The sequence below is a fragment of the Dama dama genome, chromosome 3, assembly GCF_033118175.1.
Source record: "Dama dama isolate Ldn47 chromosome 3, ASM3311817v1, whole genome shotgun sequence".
Classification (NCBI taxonomy): Eukaryota; Metazoa; Chordata; class Mammalia; order Artiodactyla; family Cervidae; genus Dama; species Dama dama.
Window position 1 is genome coordinate 33,419,584 of NC_083683.1, and position 23,424 is coordinate 33,443,007.

The 23,424-nt window shown below is 35.2% G+C and overlaps 1 protein-coding gene across 1 annotated transcript in view; it reads right to left on the reverse strand.

The window, feature by feature from the left end:
- Window positions 1-23,424, reverse strand: part of MGAT4C (MGAT4 family member C) — a 674,409-nt gene that overhangs the window by 506,806 nt on the left and 144,179 nt on the right. The gene's annotated exons all lie outside the window — the stretch shown is intronic.

A 23,424-nucleotide genomic window follows, 5' to 3' on the forward strand; every position in this document is an offset into this window, starting at 1 on the left:
CAACATATGTGACTATTACAATTCATTATACAGCTAATATGAATTCCCAAGTTCATAAAGGACATTGTCCTTGGGTCTAACCTTTGGACGTACAAGTGACATGTATTCTTGTTAAAACATAATCCTTAGTGGAAGCATAGTAACCTGATCATAGACAGGTTTTCAACATCTATTTTGAAAAAAAGAAAATAAATTATATTTTATGTTATAGTAACATAAAAATTATTCAATTGGAAGTGAAGAAAAAAATATTCAATTGGAAGTGAGTCCTTAGTTGAGAATTTACCATGCATTAAACAAAAATAAGAATATAAAGCTACTATAGGATCCTGTAATTCCACTCTTGTGTCTATATCTGGAGAATAACATAATTTTTAAAAGATACTTACATACCAATGTTCATAGCAGCACTATTTACAATAGCTAAGACATGGAATCAACCAAAACATCCATTGACAGATAAGTAGATAAAGGAGATATGATACACACACAAACATACACACAAGGGAATATTACTAATCCATTAAAAAGAATGAAATAATGTCATTCACAGCAATATAGAAGGAGCTAAAGTTTATCATACCAAGTGAAGAAAGCCAGACAAAGAAAAATATCATATGATTTAGCTTACATGTGAAATAAAAAAAAAATTTTACAAATAAACTTATGTAAGAAACAAGAATAGGTCCACAAACATAGAAAACAAAAAAACAGTTACTATAGGGGAAATGGTAAAGAAGGATAAATTAGGAGTTTGGGATTAACACATACATACTACTATATATATAAAATAGATAACCAACAAGGACCAACAGTACAGAATAGAGAACTATATCCAATATTTTGCCATAACGTATAACAGAAACCTGAAAAAGAATAGATATATAACTGAATCACTGTACTATTTTGCTTGAAACTAACACAACATTGTATATCAACTATATTTCTATAAACACAACTTGAAAAAAGAATGATGAACCATGTATACTGAAGATTAGAAACAAAATAAGAAAACTCCTTTGAATGTTTGGGCAGTTAGCAGGTTACTACTTACATGTGAAATCAAACATAACTGAGGACATAAAACATAAATAAACATAGAGAGAAATAACATAACTGAGAAATAAAACATAACTGAGGACAATAGACAATGCAATTATCTCTAGAGAGTTTCAGGCTGAAAATATGGTGACTCAATAATTTTCTATGCAACAGAGCTGTCATTCACAGACAAATTTATAGGAAATATGACACCCATGTGCCTTTTTCTTGAGAGTAAAATCAAACTGAAATACTCAAATATTATATCTATATATATATATACAAGATAAAAAGGAATCAACAATGAAAGTTTTCTTAATGTTATCATGGTTAAGAAAATAAATGTTTCTGTAATAGTAAATGAGACAGTATATTGCTAACCCTCATTAAGAGATTGACAGCCATAAGTTTTGTCAATAAAAATAGAGATCTGTATAACTCATAATAAATGAAGTTACTTTTTCATTACTGGAAATAATGTTGTTTATCTGAGCACAGAAACTAGCCCCCTGCATACATGCACACACACACACACACACACATACACATACACACACCTCTATATCCTGTTGATTTCTGGAAAATCCTAACTAATACACACAACAAAGAATTAAAGAACTGTTTGGCCCCAGATATCCTTGGTGGCCATCTTAAGAAACATTGATAAAGCTGTCTATACACTAACAAATTTTTTAATTGAAAAATAAATGTCAGTGAATGAAAGTATCTATAGTCTGTATTGGAAAATCAAGTCAACTACTTAGTTATAAATAACATTATTTATTACAAATCTATATTTCAACACAATGCCCAAAATTGTAGGTGAAAGTGATGAAAAACACTATAAAATAACATTTATCATAATTTACAGAAATGGTATGGACCTAACAGAAACTGAAGATATTAAGAAGAGGTGGCGAGAATATACAGAAGAACTATACAAAGAAGACCTTCATGACCCAGATAATGACAATGGTGTGATCACTCACCTAGAGTCAGACATCCTAGAATGTGAAGTCAAGTGGACCTCATGAAGCATCACTACAAGCAAAGCTAGTGTAGGTGATAGAACTCCAGTTGAGCTATTTCAAATGCTAAAAGATGATGCTGTTAAAGTGCTGCACTCAATATGTCAGCAAATTTGGAAAAACTCAGCAGTGGCAACAGGACTGGAAAAGGCAAAGCCAAAGAATGCTCAAACTACCGCACAATTGTATTCATCTTACACGCTAGTAAAGTAATGCTCAAAATTCTCCAAGCCAGGCTTCAGCAATACGTGAACCATGAACTTCCAGATGTTTAAGCTGGATTTAGAAAAGGCAGAGGAACCAGAGATCAAATTGCCAACATTTGTTGGATTATCAGAAAAGCAAGAGAGTTCCAGAAAAACATCTACATTTGCTTTATTGACTATGCGAAAGCCTTTGACTGTGTGGATAACAACAAACTGTGGAAAATTCTTCAAGAGATGGGAGTACCAGACCACCTGACCTGCCTCTGGAGAAACCTGTATATAGGTCAAGAAGCAACAGTTAGAACTGGATGTGGGACAACAGACTGGTTCCAAATCAGGAAAGGAGTACGTCAAGGTTGTATACTGTCACCATGCTTATTTAACTTGTATACAGAGTAAATTATGCAAAATACCAGGCTGGATGAAGCACAAGGCTGGAATCAAGATTGCCAGGAGAAATATCAGTAATCTTAGATATGCAGGTGATACCACCCTTATGGCAGAAAGCCAAAGAACTAAAGTGCCTTTTGATGAAATTGAAGGAGGAGAGTGAAAAAGTTGGCTTAAAGCTCAACATTCAAAAAGCTAAGATCATGACATCTGGTCCCTTCACTTCATGGCAAATAGATGGGGAAACAATGGAAACAGTGACAGATTTTATTTTGGAGGGGCTCCAAAATTACTGCAGATGGTGACTGCAGCCATGAAATTAAAAAAGACGCTCCTTGGAAGAAAAGCTATGACCAACTTAGACAGTATATTATAAAGCAGAGACATTATTTTGCAAACAAAAGTCCATCTAGTCAAAGCTTTGGTTTTTCCAGTAGTCACGTATGGATGTGAGAGTTGGACTATAAAGAAAGCTGAACACTGAAGAAGTGATGCTTTTGAAGTGCGGTGTTGGATAAGACTCTTGAGAGACACTTGGACTGCAAGGAGATCCAACCAGTCCATCCTAAAGGAATTCAGTCCTGAATATTCATTGGAAGGTGTGATGCTGAAGCTGAAACTCCAATACTTTGGTCACCTGATGCAAAGAACTGGCTCATTTGAAAAGACCCTGATGCTGGGAAAGATTGAGGGCAGGAGGAGAAGGGCATGAGAGAGGATGAGATGGTTGGATGGCATCACTGACTCGATGGACATAAATTTGAGTACACTGTGGGAGTTGGTTGTTGGACAGTGAAGCCTGGCATGCTGCAGTCCACGGGGTGGCAAAGAGTCGGACATGACTGAGTGACTGAACTGAAATAACAGTTACCATAAAATGCATATGTAGATTTTTATAATTACATCATTTATAAAATTTTGATTTCCTGATGTTTTGGTAGTCTTAATCTTCACCTTTGTTCATTTCTAGTGTTTTTTTGTTTGTTTGTTTGTAAGTTAGTTGGTTGGTTTATTCATTATTATTTTCTATGTCTGTGTTTGATGACATGAGAAAAGTGTGTGTGTGCAATCTTCAGGATGAGTTGGCAGGCCAGAGACCCAGGAGAGCTGATAGTGTGTATTTTCAGTTCAGAGGATAGCAGGAACTAATATTTTAGTGCAAATTCAAAGACTGGAAAAAGCTAGAGTTTCAATTTGAAGGTCGTTGGGTAGGACGGGTTCTCTTTTATTGGAGGAGGATCAGGCCTTGAGGTTCTGGATAGACCTTTAACTGACTGAATTAAGGCCACACACTTTAGGGACAGCTTTATTTAGTTCACCACTTTAAATGTTAATCTTATTCTTGAACTCTTCACAAATTAAATTTTAATTAAATAATTAGGCACCCTGTGGCCCAGTGACGTTGACACATAATATTAACCATTACACTGCAGAAGGCTTTCTTATGTATTGGAGGATGTTTGGCATCAACTCTAGCCTCTAAATACCCCTCTTACTCAGATGTGACAACAAAACACCAACGAAAAGTTTCTAAGCATTGTAAACATCCTCCAGGTGAAAAAAAGTTTCTGGTTGTTAACTATCATATATCATTGTCTTTAATCTTCATAACTTATTTGCTAGGAAAATATCATTTTCATTATATAAATGAGATATTGAGGCTCAGAAATAATTAGATAATGTGCCTCGTGCTGCAAATTTAATAGAGTATGATACCAGTATTTAAATTCATGTCTGTCTGACTCCATACTGCATTCTATTTTCAATACTTCAGGTTCTCCAGCTGGCAGTTGCAAGTTGAATTGCAAGCTCAAGACTGGTTGGCCAAGACATATAGGTTGAGTCAACACAGTGTACAGAAGGTAGATGAATCCATACTTGTGCAAGATAAGTTTCATTCACTTAGGAAAAACAGTATCATTATTAGTCTCAAGAAGAAAAATTACTTTCTGACAGAAAATATGAGATCTTAGAATTCCCGATGGATATAGTGGCCCATATAAACCAACTCAACTGACCTGAATCAAAACATCATTGTGGTGATATTTATGTCATTGATCTCTGATGATTGCCAGATGTCTTATTCCTACTGTGAAATACTCACAGTAAAATTTTTTCCCCTAGAAGGTTTGTGTGTTTATGTGCCTGTTAGAATTTATTAACACATGACCACAAATTAATTTATTGGCCTAATAAAATATTACCTAATAAAAAACAGAGGTATGACCTGAATATGATATAAGTAATTTTTCAGTTCAGTTCAGTTCAGTTGCTCAGTCGTGTCCGACTCTTTGCATAATAAACGGAAGATGAGCTGTTCTGGGGAGAGAGAAAAATAAGCATAAGAAAATCTATCTGCATTCTAAACAAAAGTAAATAAAATGGATGAGATTCTATGATTTTCAATATCCTGGTCTATTCCCACAAAATTAAGATAAATAAGAGAACTGTCTAGGGTTTTGCTTATAATCTGTGATAACTATCCTCCAAGATGATTTTCAATTATTTTTGCCATCTGGTATCCATTTCCTTGAGTAGTTCTCTCCTCTACTGAAGAGAATTGACCTGTGGAACAAACAGGATATTACAGGAATAACAGGGTATGACTTCTGAATCTAGGTCCTTAAGGTGTCTGTAGTTTCCCCCATGCCTTCTGTGGATGAGTCACTCTGAGGAAACCAGCTACACGAGGAAAGGTCAACATAATGAGGAACTTGAGATTTCCTACCAACAATTAGCACTAATTTGCCAGGCAAGTAAGTAAGCCATATGGGACACAGATATATCAGCCCAAGTTAATTATCATATGACTGCATCCATGCCAACATCTTGACTGACCCTCATGAGAAACTCTGAGCTAGAATGACTTAGCTAAATTATTCTTAAATTTGTGACACTGAGAACCATGGAGTGATAAATGTTTATTGTTCTTTTAAACTACATTTTGAGGTAATTTGTTAGGCAGCAATAAACAATACATAAATAATAAGTAAAACATCCATTGAGAAGTACGCTGGGGTAGGGAGGAACTTCAAAAATATTTAAGCAGTCATATTTTTATTTGGTCTATTTTCACTGTAAGTGTGCAAACTAAGATTTCAAGGTTGAAACACAAAAGCTATTATAGAATTACCATCTAAGGCATTTTTCACTGAACCTATCTATGACTCCACTAAGTGTATTAGTCAAGTCAATTTTCCTTGATGTTCATTTGCTAAGTCATGTCCCGCTCTTTGCAACCCTATGAAGTGCAGCATGCCAGGCTTTCCTGTCCATTTTCTCCCAGAGTTTGCTCAAACTCAGGTCCATTGACTTGGTGATGCCATCCAATCATCTTATCCTCTGTCACTCCATTCTCCTCCTGCCCTCAATCTTTCTCAGAATCGGGATGTTTTCTAGTGAGTTAGCTCTTTGCAAAGGAGCCCAAACATAGGGAAAGATTGACATAGGATATTTGAAAATAAAATAAATATACTTAATCTTCCCAATCCTTCATGCTCTTCTCAATAGGGAGATAAACCATTACAGTGTAGGGGAAAATGCTTCCAAAAAATTCTCCAATTGGAAAATTCTAAAATTAATTTTAGCTAGTGTAAATACGTTTGAACATCAAAATCAGTTCACATAAAACTAGATTAAATCTATAAAAGACAGCCAGAATTTGAGCATCACATAATTTGTGTACTGCAATCAATTGAACTTATTGATGACTATTAAATACTAGATGGTGGATTACACAAGAGTTCAAAAACTGATTAAAAAGCTCAAAATTATTTCCCAAAGAAATTCATTGATTTTATTGCTATTGATTTAACCTGAAGTAGTCCATATGTAAACATTACTGTATTTGCAACTTATAAAATAGGCAGCTTAAATGAAAAATGAAAGTACATTGATCAATTGCTCAAGAAGTCTAAGTTTTATGAAACAGTTATAACAAACCCAGTGAAACTATACATTTATGTAACTTTAGAAATCAAATTATATTTTAAGCTATATGTCACTCTGTCAACAGCTATTATAGTAGCTGTATGATAGTAACTTGATGATAACCTTTGAAAGGCATATATTTGTAATGGTTTAAAAATATGTTTCAACAATGGATGTCAACAATGGATGCCAATTGATTCATTCCCCAACCAGATTTTCACTATCATCTTAAATTTTATGATCTTTAGCTCTTTAAAGACAAATCAATATGGGCCTTTAGTCAAATGCAATTACTATAGCTTTTGTAGAGGTAAGTTTTTGTAGAGGTAGCATTACCTTGTAGGTAACCCAAATTTTTATTGAAATATCCCCAATGATATAGATTAAAAAAAACCACAAAATCAATATTCATTAATAAAAACATGACGTTTAAACCTTTGCAAATGTCTGAGGGGAATTTTCACTAACTGGAACAGAGTTCTCAAAGTGTGGTCTCTGAACCACCTGGCTATCTGTTGTGAATGTAAACTGCTGGACCCCAATCTAGACATACAGAATGTGAAACCTCATAGAGAGGGCTCAGTAATCTTTCTTTCAATAAGTCATCCATGTGATTCAAAAAATGGTAAATATTGAGGACAAATGAGAATGCCAAAAAAAAAATACACACACACACACACAATCAGAACTATGAATGCTTGTTGGCAAAAAAGAATCTTACATTCCAGAGATAAATAGGAAGAAGTTTTGGCTCAGATCCACTAACCACTCCTAATTCAGAAATACAGAGACTTTTACTCCAGCCACAATGTCCCTGTGATTTCCCAAGTAAGAATATTGGAGTGGGCTGCCATTTCCTTATCCTGAGATTTTCCCGAACCAGGGATCAAACCTGTGTCTTCTGCATTGGCAGGCAGAATGTTTTACCACTGAGCCACCAGGGAAGCCAAGTAAGAATAAAGGCAAACCTAATGTCTTACATTCCAGAGACTCACACAAGCTTAAGAAAACTTTCTTGAAACAATGACCAAAGATCTCTGTTGCACCATGAAACAATCTAACAAAATTAATCAAATTTTAGTTTTTAAACCTGAACCTGATTTTTGCTGCAGGTACATCCAAATAGACACCTCATTATCTTTCTTCTCAATACCCCAAAATATCTTCAATGCTCCTTTCCTGTGTCCCTATGAAGGGGTCCTTCCCTTACCACATTTTATTCTTGGCCATTTAATTATCTCTATTTTTTTATCACAAAACTTAAAAGAGTGTGATATACATTTTTGTGTGTCTTATTATTTAATATAAATATATTTTTCCCTCCACAGTTTCTTCAGAGCAGTGTCCATGTCCTTCTTCTTTATATCAAGTATCTGGAAACTAGATTAGTGCCTGATGTGTTGCAGAAAATTCTTTAAGAGATGGGAATACCAGAACACCTTAACTGATTCCTGAGAAACCTGTGTGCAGGTCAAGAAGCAACAGCTAGAACCGGACATGGAACAATGGACTGGTTCAAATGGGGAAATGAGTACATCAAGGCTGTATATTATCACCTTGCTTATTTAACTTATACACAGAGTTTATCACACAAAATGCCAGGCTGGATGAAGTACACGCTGGAATCAAGATTGCCGGGCTAAACATCAATAACCTCAGATGTGTAAACGACACCACCCATATGGCAGAAAGTGAAGAGGAACTAAAGAGCCTCTTGATGAAAGTGAAAGAGGAGAGGAGAGTGAAAAAGCTGGTTTAAAATTCAACATTCAAAAAACAAAGATCATGGCATCCAGTCCTATCACTTCATGACAAATAGAAGAGGAAAAAATGGAAATACAACAGACTTTATTTTCTTGGGCTCCAAAATCACAGTGGAAAGTGACTGCAGCCATGAAATTAAAAGATGCTTCCTCCTTGGAAGAAAAGCTGTGACAAATCTAAACTGTGTAATAAAAAGCAGAGATATCACTTTGCTGACAAAGGTCTGAATAGTGAAAGCTATGGTTTTTTCAGTAGTCACGCATGGATATGAGAGTTGGACCACAAAGCAGGCTGAGTGCTGAAGAATTGACGCTTTTGAACTGTGGTTTTGGAGAAGAACCTTGAAAGTTCCTTGGACAGCAAGGTGATTGAACCAGTCCATCCTAAAGGAAATCAAACCAGAATATTCATTGGAAAGACTGATGCTGTAGCTGAAGCTCCAATCCTTTGACCAGCTGACACAAAGAGCTGACTCACTAGAAAAGCCTCTGTGGGAAAGACTGAGAGCCGGGAGAGAAGGCAATGACAGTGGGTGAGATGGTTGGACGGCATCCCTGACTCAATGGACATGAGTTTGAGCCTACCCTGAGAAATAGTGAAGGACAGGGAAGGCTGGTGTGCTGCAGTCCACGGGGTTGCAAAGAGTCAGAGACAACTGAGCAACTGAACAACAGGATTGTAGGCAGAATAAATATGTGTGGAATGAAGGAATAAACGAGGTGAATAAATGCTTGGCTGTCTGTCTCACTTTTCACTGAGTTCTTCTGAACTATTATTGTATTGGACATGTGGTGGGAATGCAACAAATTTTTAGTCAATTAAAATTTTTGCTAATTTATTGAGACTACTTTTCCCGGTCTTAACTTTTCCTTTAAATTAAAAAATAAATAAATAAAGTTATAGATATTTAGTGATTTACATGTACTGAAATAGTTTTGCCCTTTATGTGATTTCTTTCTATAATTCTGACCTGACATGGACAAGTGTCACATTTCTGCTTTTTTATAAGCCTTGAAACCGCCCTGATTAACTCAGAGAAGGATTAAGATTAAGTCAGAGAAGGCTCTGACTGCAAACATAGATAGAAGAGAAATTATCATAAAATTTGAGATGTTTCCTTATTTTCTTCTTCTTTATTATTTTAAAAGACATGTTATCCAATTTATAGGATTTTAGAAATAAAGTAATGGGATTAAAAACATGTTGTTTGGCCAGGCATAATATTAAGAAATTTATAATGTTCTGAAAGAATTTTTAATCCTCCCTTTTTATAACACAGGAAAACAAGTGCCTGAAAATATTGGTAATTTATCTAAGGTGAAGTCACCAGTATGTTTTACATCTAAGAAATTTACTTGTCTATTTGATTCCTCTAATAGATGAGTTATCTCTTGCTGTGTAATAAATCTAGTGCCTTAGAACAGTCAACATTCGATACTTTCTACAATTCTATCATACGTGGCACGGATGGCTCTTTCAGTCTAGGCTGGATTTTAGATTCTAGCTCATCTCTATTGTCAGTTGGTGGCTTGACTGAATCTACACATTATAGTATAAACTCACTCACAGGCCCAGCAGTTAGCCATCAAGCACAGTGCCTCAGTTCTTTCATCTTTACATGGACTTTCCATCAGGCTGGCTTAGGCTGTTCATGTGATTATATCAGAATTCCAAGTTCAAAAAGAGAGCAAGCCCAAGTACATACTTTTCAACCTCTGCTTGCATCATGTTTGCTAATATCTCATTGACATAGAGAACACATTGAACTCAGAATGACTGTAATCATGTCATACGGCACAGCCTAGATTCAAAGAAAGGAGAAACTTTCTACTACACAGTTTTTAGACTAAGGTCTGAATTGTGTTTTTATCCAAATAATTTCAATTGCACATACTCAAGATACAATTAAATTCCTGGACGTATAACTGAGAAGACATCCAATATACTCAAGGAAGGAGACCAAATTTTGATAATTATTTGTTTGGAGACATATGTAATTACTCAGAAATATGTTTAATCTATTCATTTACATTTTAATAAAAATTTACAAAACTTAGGCTGATATACTTTCTTAGTGAAATGATTTGGACCCTAATTTATTTTTCTATAATATTGTATACTTCATTTCCATAAGGATTGTCTTATGTTTCCAAAAGTTTATGAAAAATTATAATTGAGAAGCAAAAAACATTCTATAGTCAAAAGAGTTGTTGATTAAAATATATCCCCTATACAGACATTTTGGTTGGTGGTCAGTCAGTATGTTTGAGAACATAGTGTAACATGGAAACCTTTCAGTGTTTTATCTCCAATGTATACAATGTGTTTTTGCTATACCAAGTACAGTAAGAAGAGAGTTAGAATACTGTCTATTAAATAGAGCATCACTTGACCAGTCAAATCAATGTTTGGAAGCAGTACACAGCTTGCTATGAAGAAGACATAAAAGTCTTAGCATAGCATTATGGAGAAGAGGACAAATGCTTATTTACTGAAACTTGGAAATAGATTACCTTATTAGTGAATAGCATCACATGATCAGATAACTGTTATATTCACACAGGTATAGTATCTGTTATAATCACTGTTAACTTGTTTCAACTCATTTTAAGCCTGTTAATTTTTTCTAGTGAGTCTCCAAAAATTCTAGATCTAGAATGTGCTTTGAACTTGAAGATTAATAAACATTTTTCTATCTGGATCTAAAAGGATAAATTGGGTAATGATCATTTAATTTACATATCTCTTTGTCACAGTATTCTTTCCAATAGCCATCCTCTGTCATATTAAAATATAAATTGATTTATAAATGATGATTTATACACTTGCCTAAAGAGTAATACAACTTATTGACATGAAGACTGAATTGCAAACCTCATTAAATATGAATCCATTTTTCATAAATAGGTGCAGTGATAATTGGATAATATCTTATGATTTTTTTCTAAAATGGTTTATATGAAATGGTGATTTTGATAAACAAGGTAGATGCTATATCACAAAATATTTATTTCAACTAGAACTTGGTCTATAGTTCAATATTGTTTGAATAATTTTACATAACCACAGGCTATGTCTTTTCTAAATAAAGCACATATTTGATAGTACATCTTCTTGCCAGATCAGATGACAAGCAATATTCAAATCACAAAATCCTCTTGTATAAACAGGCTGTTACTATAGCGCCAGATTATGACTTTTCAGTTACCATATGTTTCTAAATGTTTATTTGGGATTTTAGAAACAGTGTAAACTTTTCCTGAAAGCAATCAAATAAAATAAATCTTTATTTTGGTAATATTTGAAAGCACAAATGCTAGAAAGTAGATGAAAAATGATCTTTAAATCTCAGCTTGATAGAATAGAATTATAGTGTTTTGACCTAGAAAAAAAAATGAAATGTACTTGAAAAAACATTTAGGCACACAATTAATATCAAAAAATAAAGGTAGTAAGAACAGTCTCACCAGAAGAACATTTCTGTTTCTTTTATGAAAGTGTCAGTGAATAGTAGCAATACTGGAAGCTTCAAACTGCTTTCATTTAAAAAGTTTTCAGAGGGCTTTCTTTTATCTCAATGCATAATATAAAATTGTCAGAGATGTCTTCCTTAAGTTCTACGCCATGTTTTCCACAATGAAATTAATTAAAGGAATAGATCCCAGTGCTCATGACAGTGGACTCTTTGAATCAGGGTTATATTCCTATTTTGATCATATCCAAAGTACAGAATTCTGGAATAGTATAAATCTGTATACCTGTACTTAAGTTTGAAGCTTGTTTATGTACTTGACTTTCTTCTTCCATATTGTTGTATCTAATACTCAGCAGTTTCCATCATCGTTCCTTAAAAAGAACTCTTTACATTTTTTTTTCCTTGTCTAAAGTTGTGAAACAGTTTTATCACCATTAATCACTGTATCTTAAAGTGGAAAAGAAAAAAAAATGATTAAATATGCATATATTATTTCATATATCTAATAGCCACAGATATGGGATAAGGAGGGGAATGCTTGGATTGTTTTAATTGCATCTCTGCATGAGCACAAACGTAAGAGAAGACTTTTTTATTATTTGGTGGAAAAAAAACACGGAACCACTTTGAAAAATGTTTTTCTGAACATTCTTGAATATACAAAATGTTTCTTTTATAGTTTTCAAGTTATGCTAGCATTTGACTTAAAGGTCAGAAAATTAAGCAAAGACAAATAAAAAATACATTTTAGGAAAAAATTTATATGATTAAAGACTACCTTCTGTGAAAGTCTACTTACTAGAAAACTTATTTAAAAATTCCTTTTTCTCTAATTTGTAAATACATGGACAAATGTACATTTATCTGAAAAGAAATTCTGGATTCGGAAACAGAAATATCACAGAAGCCTTCCAAAATAATGTGTGGAGATACTCATAGCTAAGAAGGCATCCCTAAAAAAGTCAGTGTCTAGATGCCACATGAAAGTGATACGCTAAGAGGAGAAACGCTATTTTATACATGGCGGTGCATATATGTCAATTCCAACTTAACCCCCTCCTCGCATCCAGGCTTGGTAACCATAAGTTTGTTATCATCTGTGACTCTGTTTTGTAAATAAGTTCATTTGTACCAATTTTTTTTTTAGATTCCACATATAAGTGATACCATAAAATATTGCCTTTCTCTGTCTGACTTAGTTCACTTAGTATGACAATCACTAGGTCCATCATATTGCTGCAAATGCCATTATTTCATTCTTTTTTATGACTAATATTCCACAGTATATATGTACTACATCCTCTTTATCCATTCATCTGTCAACGGACATATATGTATAACTGATTCACTTTGCCGTACAGCAGAAACTAACAAAAGAACATTGTAAATCAATTATATTCCTACAACAATTAATTTAAAAATAATAAAAAAAAAAACAGATGCTGGAGAAAAGGCATGAGGAAAACAGAGCAGACTGAGTCTATTTCTGAAATTATTTCTGACATTTTAACATAAGGAAATTGTGAACACATTTCAAACAATAAAAGGCATTTGGTCATCACTGATTTAGTTGTTAAAAATTAATTTTACTCAAGGATATTAAATAAGAAAATACAGTTCTTGATTGATTTTCCATAAACCACAATTTTCTATTTTTCATTTTACTTTCCGTTTACTATAATTATTTTCATCAGGGTCAACATCTTTCTCTGTCAATTTTAGTATAAAATTTCATATATCAGTATTTTTTTATGTCACATTTTTATAATTATAGCCTTTGCTGAAGTGAGACTGCTTTTCCTTCTATTTCCTCTTCATTATCTTCCTATCTCTGCTCTCCCTTCTGTCCTTTTATTCTTATCAAGTCCAATATTCCTGACTTATTTCTAACAAATAAAAATGTTCCAAGAAATTATAATCTCTACTAGGACAGGGATTTACGGCCACTTTGCCCAGTGACTTAATTGCTTCTGCTTCTACAAATGTCTGTCACAGAAAGCACTCAAAACTGTTCGGACAAATTTCAATTACATATCATATACGATATATCATATATCATATACATGTATACGATATCATATTGTATCATATAAATATCATATACGACAGTGTACAGTTTAAACTTGTGTCAGTTTCATGTTATTTCCCCACAAAATTAAAGAACTATTTGATAATTTTAATCTATGTTTTAGAGCAGAGTGAATCTGAAACACAATACAGTTGAAATACCACAAAGTAGTGGATTCAAGTCACGAGGGTGAAAACACCCTGAGTTTTGCTAGGTCATGTCTCAATAGGCCAATCTAACCAAAAAAAGAAATGAATAAATGACTTTCCCTGTTTTCTGGGGGAAGAATGTATTTCTCACATCTTTCAGAATACATTAAGATGCTTCATAGTATAGGACACTTTCTCTGCTGGAAGTGAGAATACAATACTTTTGTTGACTTTTTCTTGTATTTCAGATCTCAGTTCAAATGTCAGTTTTGAGAGAATACTATTCTCATTATCCCAAATAAAGAAATTTCCTACCTCCTTGTTATTTTTCACCACTTAATACTTCAGATTACTATGTTAATAAATGCATGCACACATACTCATACACTCATGCATGTGTATGTTTGGTTTATAGTAATGCCTTCCACACTACAAGTTAAGTTCATGAAGGCCATGCAGAATCATTTTCTGCTTATCCCTATTGTATCCTCAGCATCTATATAATGGATGGTCAAATGAAATTATGGTAAGAAAGTGAAGAAAGCACACTTAAGTTGAAACAAGCTCCACACTGGTGAAGTTGTCTTTATTGAGCTGTTTTTCCTTTGATGCTAGCAATGTAGAAGGTACTCAACTAATATTTATTGGTTTGAATCAAGAGGTCCCCAATAGTATCTCTTAAGGGGTCTATTTCTTTGGTATATTTCCCTTGGGTAAAAATATAATAACTTTCTGATTAAAGGTTTCTCCTTCTTTCTCTTAATTCCCTTTCGTTGGCCTGCAATTCTCTAAAGTTACAGCAAACCCCCAAGTAATTATGTCTGGATCATGGAATGAATTGCAGCCTATCTTAAGGGTCTAATGTGGAGCATGTGAAATAAAAAGCATCAGCCAGTTGAAAACTCAGTCAAGATCTAAAATAAGGTATGTTGTTGTTCATTTGCTAAGTTGTGTCTGAATCTTTGCAACACCATGAACTGCAGCACAACAGGCTTCCCTGTTGTTTGCTGTCTCCCAGAGTTTGCTCAAACTCATGTGCATTGAATCGGAGATGCCATCCAACAGTCTTATCCTCTGTTGCCCTTGTCGCCTCCTGCCCTCAATCTTTCCAACAAATAACTCATAAAAAGCATAGATTCTGCACCAACGTTGAAAGTGAAAGTGAAAGTCACTCAGTTGTGTCCGACCCTTTGTGACCCCATGGACTATACAGCCCATGGAATTCTCCAGGCGAGAATACTGGAGTGGGTAAACTTTCCCTTCTCCAGGGGATCTTTGCAACCCAGGGATCAAATCAGCCACATTGAAGTTAATTCAAATGCTGGCTCTTACCATCATTGCATGGGTGCACATGTACTAAGTCACTTAGGTCATGTCAGACTCTTTGCAATCCTATGGACTATAGCCCACCAAGCTCCTCTGTCCATGGGATTCTTCAGGCAAGAATATTGGATTGGGTTGCCACGCCCTCCTCCAGGGGGTCTTCCTGACCCAGGGATCGGACTTTGATCTCTTATGTCTCTTACGTCCACCACATTGGCAGGTGGGTTCTTTACCACTAGCGCCACCTGGGAAGTGCCCCTCCCATCAATAGATACAAGATTTTCAGCAACTTAATTTAGTCACATGTTGTACCATAGTCTCCTTCTCTGTAAAATGTTATAGAAGCTACTTATACATATTTAGTGAATAAATCCATGGCTGATTCATGTCAGTGTATGACAAAACCCACTATAATATTGTAAAGTAATTAGCCTCCAACTAATAAAAATAAATGGAAAAAAAAAAAGTAACTTTATGGGGCTTTCCTGGTGGAAAACTTTACGCGCGCGCGCACACACACACACACACACACACACACACACATATAGTCAGTAGCAGTGGCCATGAGGAGATACCGCACATCCAAGGTAAGGAGCAGTGGCTGTGCTTTGCTGGAGCAGCCTTGAAGAGATACCCCACGTCCAAAGTAAGAGAAATCCCAGTAAGATGGTATGCATGGAGAGAGGGCATTAGAGGGCAGACAGACAGAAACCATAATCATAGAAAACTAATCAATCTAATCACATGTACCACAGCTTTAACTAACTCAAGGAAATTAAGCCAAGCCGTGTAGAGCCACCCAAGACGGTCGGGTCATGGTGGAGAGTTCTGACAAAATGTGGTCCACTGGAGAAGGGAATGGCAAACCACTTCAGTACTATTGCCTTGAGAACCCCATGAACATTATGAAAAGGCAAAAAGATAGGACACTGAAAGATGAACTCCCCAGGTCAGTAGGTGCCCAATATGTTACTGGAGATCAGTGGAGAAATAACTCCAGAAAGAATGAAGGGATGGAGCCAAAGCAAAAACATCACCCAGTCGTGGATGTGACTGGGGATAGAAGCAAGGTCTGATGCTGTAAAGAGCAATATTGCATAGGAACCTGGAATGTCAGGTCCATGAATCAAGGTAAATTGGAAGTGGTCAAACAGGAGATGGCAAGAGTGAATGCCAACATTTTCAGAATCAGCGAACTAAAATGGATTGGTATGGATGAATGTAACTCAGATGACCATTATATCTACTACTGTGGGCAGGAATCCCTTAGGAGAAACAGAGTAGCCATCATGGTCAACTAAAGAGTCCAAAATGCAGTACTTGGATGCAATCTCAAAAATGATAGTATGATCTCTTTTCATTTCCAAGGCAAACCATTCAATATCACGGTAATCCAAGTCTATGCCCTGACCAGTAATGCTAAAGAAGCTGAAGTTGAATGGTTCTATGAAGACCTACAAGACCTTTTAGAACTAACACCCCAAAAAGATGTCCTATTCATTACAGGGGACTAGAATGCAAAAGTAGGAAGCCAAGAAACACCTGGGGTGGTGGGCCTTGGAGTACAGAATGAAGCAGGGCAAAAGCTAATACAGTTTTGCCAAGAGACCTCACTGGTCTTAGAATACTCCCTCTTCCAACAACACAAGAGAAGACTCTTCACATGGACATCACTAGATGGCCAACACCAAAATCAGATTGATTATATTCTTTGCAGCCAAAGATGGAGAAGCTCTGCAGTCAGCAAAAACAAGACCAGGAGCTGATTGTGGCAAAGACCATGAACTCTTTATTGCCAAATTCAAACTTAAATTGAAGAAAGTAGTAAAAACCACTGTACCATTCAGGTATGACCTAAATCAAATCTCTTATGATTATACAGTGGAAGTGAGAAATAGATTCAAGGGATTAGATATGATAGACAGAGTGCCTGACAAACTATGGACAGAGGTTTGTGACATTGCAGAGGAGACAGGGATCAAGACAATCCCCAAGAAAAAGAAATGAAAAAAAGCAAAATGGCTGCCTGAGGAGGCCTTACAGATAGCTGTGAAAAGAAGAGAAGCGAAAAGCAAAGAAGAAAAGGAAATATATACCCATTTGAATGCAGAGTTCCAAAGAATAACTGAGTTGGAGTATAAAGAAAGCTGAGCACAGATAATTGATGCTTTTGAACTGTGGTGTTGGAGAAGACTCTTGAGAGCCCCTTGGACTGCATGGAAATCCAACCAGTCCATCCTAAAGGAAATCAGTCCTGAATATTCATTGGAAGGTGTGATGCTGAAGCTGAAACTCCAATACTTTGGCCACCTGATGCAAAGAGCTGACCCATTTGAAAAGACCCTCATGCTAGGAAAGACTGGTTGGATAGCATCACCGACTCAGTGGACATGGATTTGGGTAAACTCCAGGAGCTGGTGATGGACAGGGAAGCCTGGCATGCTGCAGTCCATGGGATTGCAAAAAGCCAGACACTAGTGAGTGACCTGACTGAACTGATTAGATAGATAGATAGATAGATAGACAGATAGATAGATAGCATGTTATTAATAAAGCCGTTGACTGTGTGGATCACAAGAAACTATGAAATATTCTTCAAGGAATGGGAATACCAGACCACCTTATCTGATTCCTGAGAAATCTGTATAGGGCAAGAAGCAACAATTAGAATCAGACATGGAACAACAGATTGTTTCCAAATTGGGAAAAGAGTACATCAAGGCTGTATATTGTCACCCTGCTTATTTTACATCTATGCAGAGTACATCATGTGAAATGCCAGGCTGGATGAAATGCTCAAGCTGGAATCAAGATTGCTGGGAGAAATATCAATAACCTCAGATATGCAATTGACATCACTCATATGGCAGAAAGCAAAGAAGAACTAAAGAGCATCTTGATGAAGGTGAAAGAGGAGAGTGAAAAAGCTGACTTAAAATTCAACACTCAAAAAACTAGGATCATGGCGTCTGGTCCCATCACTTCATGGCAAATAGATGGGGAGACAATGGAAACAGTGACAGACTTTATTTTCTTGGGCTCCAAAATCACTGTGGATGGTGACTGAAGCAATGAAATTAAAAGAAACTTGTTCCCTGGAAGCAAAGCTATGACAAATTTATAGACAGTGTACTAAAAAAGCAGAGACCCTACTTTGTCTACAAAGGCCCATCTTGTCAAAGCTATGGTTTTTCCAGTGGTCATGTATGGATGTGAGCGCTGGACCATAAAGAAGGCTGAGCTCTGAAGAATTGATACTTTCAAACTGTGGTGCTAAAGAAGACTCTTGACAGTGTCTTGGACAGCAAGGAGATCAAACCAGTCCATCCTAAAGGAAATCAACTCTGAATATTCATTGGAAGGAATGATGCTAAATCTGAAGCTCCAATACTTTAGCCACCTGACTTGAAGAGCCAACTCATTGGAAAATACCCTGATGCTGGGAAAGATTGAAGGCAGGAGGAGAAGGGGAAGCCAGGGGATGAGATGGTTAGATGGCCTCACTGACTCAACGGACATGAGTTTGAGCAAACTCCAGGAGATGGTGAAGGACAGGGATACTTGGTGTACTGAAGTCCATGGGAATGCAAAGAGTGGGACATGACTGAGGGACTGAAGAACAACAGTATCTATTACTTTTAAATTTATACTCCAAGAAGGAAACTTCTAGAAAAAGACTGGAGGAGATTAATTCTGAGGGAGAAGTCTAGCCTTGTTATAATCTGGCTCTACTCTATTATCTACATATTAATAACAGTTTCAAGTTTTTTAACTTCTATTAATCCTAGTTTATCTGTGAAATTGATATTATAGTAATGCTTCCTACTTCATAGGGATTTCATTAATTATAATATGAAAGCTACTAAAACAGGGCCAAGTACATAGTAATACTCTTAAAAAGTGAGCTATTTTGATAGTGCTTCTGCTATTGATCCTAGAAAGGTATCCAAAATACATGGCAAAATTTGAAGGGTAGCGTGGTAAGATTACTGGTCAATTTTTATTTTTGACTTTGTGAATACTTAAAATGTAGTGTTTATAAGATGTTTTACTTCTAGATAAAAAAGGAAATATTTGTACATAAAACTTTCCTGACTGCCAATGTTTCATTAGAAAGAATCACACAGTTATTCATTAATGTATCTTACTAGATTCTTGTCAAATTCATTTAGTTATTAAGTTCAATTGCCACTTGCACCAGTTGGCTTATGGTTGGAAGTATGATGAGACTTTCTAGTTAATCTGAAGAGGCTACTTTAAAGTCCATTCATTACAATTTTAGATTTGATGATGCTTTATTTCCCTACTGGAAAAACTGTATTTTTTTTCCTTATTCTTATTACAAAAAACTTTAACATTACCACTAGCTAGAGATTTAGATGATGAATGACAACTTCAAATTAAAATAGGATAGGTATAAAAAATGAAAAAAAAAGAATATGAAGGGAGATATAAATTAAAGTCTTTGTAAAATAAGTTATTGATTTCTGGAAGGTTGCTAGGCAACCATTGTGGAATAAATTGCATAAACACTTCTCTTGATTTTAATGAGTTGCTTAAAAAATATGTACTAGTACGATGCATATTCTTGTTTAATATTAGACATAAACTTTTTTCTTAGTGATAAGGAATACTTATATACTAAATATTTGCTTTTTTACATATCATATTATCTAGGTTAGTACTTCTATAAAGTAACTTGAAAGCTTGCATACCAGTACATAATTATCAGGAAAAATTACTTAAGGTTATTTTTATATCTAATCCATGGCAATAAAGTTGCAGTCCAGTCAGCAAAACCTTGGCATAACCTTTATTCCGTTCAGAAAATTCCATTAATTCTAATTGTTACAGACTTAATGAAAGTGTGATTCAATATTCTCTAGCTGACCTTGGACCATTTCCTTTAAGGGGTGACCATGTGACCAATAAAGATATATGAGTCATTTTGACTTTAAATATTTAAACTCACACATACCCTAAATTCTAAACAAAAGAAAAATAAAATTATCTTGTATTTATAAAGTTTTGTAAGAACTTCAGCATAAATCTTTAAAGCATATAACTAAACTAAACATTTACACATTTGTGTGTGTTTGTGTGTTTATGTGCATTGAGTTAAGATAGCTTTGGCTTTGTTGAAGTTAGAGAGAAAGGTTGAAAAACATGAAAAACACTACTTTTTTTTTATTATTTCCATAGAATTAGTTTCACATGCTCTTAAAACCTTATTTATTATTCTCTATATTTTTTAAATTGTATTTTAAATATTACAGTTTAACAAAATTCTTCACTTAAGCTGAAAACTTGCTTCTTCCTGACACCACCAGCTTCTTTAAGCTCCCTTAATATAAACTCACTTATATTTTCACTGAAAGGACTTTGATAATAGAGTTTCACAATGCCAGCTAGCTCTCTCAAACTAAAGCATTACTGCTTAACAAGCTCACTTTAAGAAATGTTAATTTGAAGCTTGTCTTCCAGTTGTACCATCCTTTATAATTTCATTCATCTAAACATAAATTTATTTGAGTTCACCGGCCTCCAAGTTGGCATGAAAATAAAGACAGCCAGTGAGAAATATCCAGAATTTCTTTGTGCCCTACTCATTCATAGAACACATCCTGTTCATACCCATTCTCCCACTCCTCCTTTCCATCTCAGCATTGAAGTGCCCCTTCCACTTAATGTAACTCACAGCTCACGGACATTTCATTTGGTTCTTCTGTTTCTCATGGTTTTCAACCTCTTTCTCTCTACCTTCCACAGAGCCAATGCTCTCTTAAGAACTCAATGCACATAAACACACGAACACACAAAAATGCCAAATGTTGAGGCAACCCAATGCCCTTCTCTATCAAATCTTTCTGTCATGCATTTTTAAAAGGTAAAACTATCTTTGCTTCCATTGCTTATCCTTAGATCATCTCTGCGCCACTGCTGCATGTTCTCTGTCTCTGATATACCACTGAAAGTGCTTTGAATGAGCGATCGCCTACCTGTGAAATTCAACAAACCTTTTACTCTAAAGCGCACTTATTATTTGTTACTTCTTCCTGTTCGGGAACCTCTCCTCCTTTGTATGCCATGATGCCTTTCACCCCTATTTCTCGCCATCCTATCTTTCCGTCCTTTTTCATGATGCATACCTTATTCTCTTACCTCACATTTTGCTGCTCTTGTTGTTTGGTGATGTCTCACTCTTTTGTGATCCCATGGAATGTAGCCCACCAAGTTCCTTATTAATCATGGATATTTCCCAGAATTCTACTTGACTCTATCTTCTTTTCAGCTTTCACATGGGGAAGATCTTATTAATTTGTGTAGTTTCATCACATGTACTGAGGACTCTCAAACAATATTGCTAGCCAAATTCTCTTCTTCACCACAAGATACCTCTACTGTGTCCAAATCAGACTTGACATTTCTATATTAGTTTCCTACTGCTGTTGCAATAAATTATCACAAACTCAATGCTTCAAATTATACTTCATTTAAAATTCTAGACTCTTATTTCTTTTGTAGGTATTGACAGATAATTTCTTTCCTTGTCTTTTCCTGCTTTTGGAGACAACCTCAATTCCTTGGTTTATGCCTCCTTTCTCTATCTTCAAAGCCAGAAGTGCAACATCTTTAAATGTCTATCTTTATCTGATCTGATGCTATTGTCATATTTTTATTTGACTTGCCAGCCTTCCCTTTTCTCTTCTAAATGCCCCTGTGATTACATTAAATCCCACCTTGATGTTATTGTTGTTTAGTCACTAAGTCATGTCTTACTCTTTGAGATCCCATGAACTACATTAGGCTTCTCTGTCCTTCACTGTCTCCTGGAGTTTGCCCAACTTCATGTCCATTGAATTAGTGATGTTATCTAACCATCTTATTGTCTTGAGAATTCAGTATAAATATCTTAATTTTGATATCATTAATCACATATGCAAAGTCCCTTGTGCCATGTAAAGTAACATATTCACAGGTCCAGGGATTAGAACAAATGATATTATGGAACCATTACTCTGCCAGCTACAATATCCAAAACAGAAACTTAAATATTTATTCATATTATTATTAATATTGTTTTTTTTTTTTTTAAAGATTCTACCATATACCAGTGTTTCTCAACCTCTTAGAGATAGTTGACTGACAATTCTTTGTCATTGGGTTAGGGATAAGAGGGTATTCTGTGCATTACAGAATGTTCAATAGCATCCCTGACTTCTATTTAAGATGTTAGTAACACCCTTCCCTAGCTATGACAACCAAAATTGTTTCCATGTGTTACCAAATCACTTGGGACAAAATTGTCCCCAGCTGAAAATCACTACCTTACACCTTTTTCCTTCTTTCTCTTCATAAGTCAGTGACATGGAGCATCATCTACCTGATTCTAAATTAGGAACCTAGAAGTTCATCTTAACATTTTTCCCCAGCACAGGGGAAATCAATGGTCACCAGGTGCTGTCATTCCTATCTCCTTACTCTTCACCCCTGACTTTCCTTTCCCCTCATCTGGAGGGGAAATAGCCTTCTAAGGCTTTTTACAAATACAATACAAATACAATAGCCTTCTAAGCATTGTTCCTGACTTCACCACAGTCTGCTTTATTTTATTTTTTCTGAATTGTCTTCTAGGTCTCATGCAGCTGTTGCTTTTCTTAAACTTTCCTTGTTTAGGAAAGTTTAGGCCCTAATATTCAGTCTATCAATTCCTTAAAACTTGCTTTTGTTGTTTAGTTCATAGTAGAAGTTACGATAGAATACTAATGATATTTTTGCTGTCTTCTACCATGACCATAAGAGGACATGGTGTTTTACAAGCACCATCTCCATTAGGTTTACTGTGCTTTAGAGGTTTTGTTATGCTTATTATTTGTGTACTTAAAAAAAGTAGAAAAATCTCTTAACCAAAAAGATTTTGAAACCAAAGGAAAAATTCTAAGTCCAATCACAAAATTGTTTCTGTATCTCTATTGATTCATACTATCTGGTCATTGAATTTCCATTTAGTGTAAGTTACTTTCAAGTGGACAAAGTTGACAAAAATGAT